This window comes from Myripristis murdjan, chromosome 6 (assembly GCF_902150065.1).
Source record: "Myripristis murdjan chromosome 6, fMyrMur1.1, whole genome shotgun sequence".
Classification (NCBI taxonomy): Eukaryota; Metazoa; Chordata; class Actinopteri; order Holocentriformes; family Holocentridae; genus Myripristis; species Myripristis murdjan.
Window position 1 is genome coordinate 34551937 of NC_043985.1, and position 2917 is coordinate 34554853.

General features: G+C 52.5%; 1 pseudogene; it reads right to left on the reverse strand.

Moving 5' to 3' along the window:
- Positions 1-2225: 2225 nt before the first annotated feature.
- Positions 2226-2717, reverse strand: LOC115361033 (RNA-binding protein 25 pseudogene; annotated as a pseudogene).
- Positions 2718-2917: the final 200 nt, after the last annotated feature.

Sequence of the window (2917 nt, forward strand, 5' to 3'; positions counted from 1 at the left end):
TGGAGTGTGTGTCGGTGGAGTGTGTGTCGGTGGAGTGTGTGGTGGTGGAGTGTGTGGTGGTGGAGTGTGTGGTGGTGGAGTGTGTGGTGGTGGAGTGTGTGGTGGTGGAGTGTGTGTCGGTGGAGTGTGTGGTGGTGGAGTGTGTGTCGGTGGAGTGTGTGTCGGTGGAGTGTGTGTCAGTGGAGATGTGTGTCTGTGGAGTGTGTGTCGGTGGAGTGTGTGTCGGTGGAGTGTGTGGTGGTGGAGTGTGTGGTGGTGGAGTGTGTGTCGGTGGAGTGTGTGTCGGTGAAGTGTGTGTCGGTGAAGTGTGTGGTGGTGGAGTGTGTGTCGGTGGAGTGTGTGTCGGTGGAGTGTGTGTCGGTGGAGTGTGTGGTGGTGGAGTGTGTGGCGGTGGAGTGTGTGGCGGTGGAGTGTGTGGCGGTGGAGTGTGTGTCGGTGGAGTGTGTGTCTGTGGAGTGTGTGTCTGTGGAGTGTGTGTCTGTGGAGTGTGTGTCAGTGGAGTGTGTGTCTGTGGAGTGTGTGTCGGTGGAGTGTGTGTCAGTGGAGTGTGTGTCAGTGGAGTGTGTGTCGGTGGAGTGTGTGTCTGTGGAGTGTGTGGTGGTGGAGTGTGTGTCGGTGGAGTGTGTGTCGGTGGAGTGTGTGTCTGTGGAGTGTGTGTCTGTGGAGTGTGTGTCGGTGGAGTGTGTGTCGGTGGAGTGTGTGTCTGTGGAGTGTGTGTCAGTGGAGTGTGTGTCGGTGGAGTGTGTGTCTGTGGAGTGTGTGTCGGTGGAGTGTGTGTCGGTGGAGTGTGTGTCTGTGGAGTGTGTGTCGGTGGAGTGTGTGTCGGTGGAGTGTGTGTCGGTGGAGTGTGTGTCGGTGGAGTGTGTGTCGGTGGAGTGTGTGGTGGTGGAGTGTGTGTCGGTGGAGTGTGTGTTGGTGGAGATGTGTGTGTTTTCTTCTTCTTCTCCCTCTAAAAAGTTTGCGGCAGCGATCACTCCGGCTCACAGGATCGATGTGTGGCAGCTCACATTTTCTTTCTATGGCAGATATTCCTCTTACTCACACTCTGCTGTTTAATCAAATCTGCCACAGTGCTCTTTGTGTTCGCTGTGTGTGTGTGTGTGTGTGTGTGTGTGTGTGTGTGTGTGTGTGTGTGTGTGTGTGAGATGTGGAAACTCTCCTGTCTCTTAACTGAAGTGTGAAAGCCTGTAGGAGATAATCTGCTTTTCCTCCTCTTCCCTTCTCTTTCTGTCCTTCATCCCCTCTCTCTCTCTCTCTCTCTCTCTCTCTCTCTCTCTCTCTCTCTCATAATCCTTTCTTCCTCTCTCGCCCAGCCTGTCTTGCTCTCTTGTTGCCTCATCTTCTGTCGGTGCTTCTTTCCTCCCATATTTTTCAGTCTTTCTCTCTTTTTTTCTCTCACATTCAGATTCACTTTATTTTAGAGGCACAAAAGCAGCAGCAGCACCAAAGCCTCAACAATCCAGCAGCACGACATATCAGCCATAAACATAACAACCATGTAAGAAAACAAACAAACAAAAAAAAAAAAAACAACGCGCTGTACGATGGAAGCTCTGGAGTCGGAGGTCAAGTGAACGCAGCGTTAGCTTCAGGGGACAGGAACGTTTATTCCTGGGAAAAGGAAACGCCAACGTTTTGGGCAAAAGCTAGGCTAACAACTCACATAGACTTCAAGTCTTTATGCTAAGCTAACAGGAAATGCTGCTGGACGTGCAGAGGTGACAGGTGACCTGGAGTAACCTCTGCAGCAGGTCAGTCTGCTCTGATCACACCGTTCAGCTCCTCTCCTTCTTCTGCTGTGTCTCTGCGCTGCGGTCATTTGGGCGTTGCCATGGCAACAGGTTCCAACACTGATCCCCGTGTTTTGGGTCAGCCATTGGAGCGGGTCTCTGTGGGCCCCCGAGGGGACCAGCTGTTCTCAGGAGGATGGTGTCTGACGTCTGGTCTCAGTCTGGGGAAGGCGGGGAAATGAGATTTTAGTTTTTAGTTTTAGTTTAATGTTCCTTTAAAGAAAACCTGCTGGAAGGCGCCGCTTGCCACAGTTTTCGTGGCGGGACGTCCCGGAGGCGTGTCCTGAGCTTCTGTGTTGAAGGCGAACAGGAAGCTGCAGCACAGCGGCGAGTTTCTCGTCACTAAAGTTAGCAGCCACGTGCTGCACGGTTAGAAATGATGGAATCAACATTTTGGTTTGGTCCCTTTGAAAAAAACCCGACCTGTCCTTAACATCAGAGCACCTGTCTCTCTCTCTGTTCAGTCCTGTCTCTCTCTCTCTCTCTCTCTCTCTCTCTCTCTCTCTCTCTCTCTCCATTCAGTCCTGTCTCTCTCTCTCTCTCTCCATTCAGTCCTGTCTCTCTCTCTCTCTCTCTCTCTCTCTCTCTCTCTCTCTCTCTCTCTCTCCATTCAGTCCTGTCTCTCTCTCTCTCTCTCCATTCAGTCCTGTCTCTCTCTCTCTCTCTCTCTCTCCATTCAGTCCTGTCTCTCTCTCTCTCTCTCTCTCTCTCCATTCAGTCCTGTCTCTCTCTCTCTCTCTCCATTCAGTCCTGTCTCTCTCTCTCTCTCTCTCTCTCTCTCTCTCTCCATTCAGTCCTGTCTCTCTCTCTCTCTCTCTCTCTCTCTCCATTCAGTCCTGTCTCTCTCTCTCTCTCTCCATTCAGTCCTGTCTCTCTCTCTCTCTCTCTCTCTCTCTCTCTCTCCGTTCAGTCCTGTCTCTCTCTCTCTCTCTCTCTCTCTCCGTTCAGTCCTGTCTCTCTCTCTCTCTCCTCGTCTCTGTTTTCCTGGAGAGCGGTGAGCAGTGAGTCGGTCCTCCTGAGCTCTGCGTGCTGCTGCAGCTCCAGGACGACCACCTCATGAATATTTCATGGCGAGGGATTTCTCCAGGAGCCGCCTCCCCTCCGCTCGCCGGATCCTCCTCTCCTCT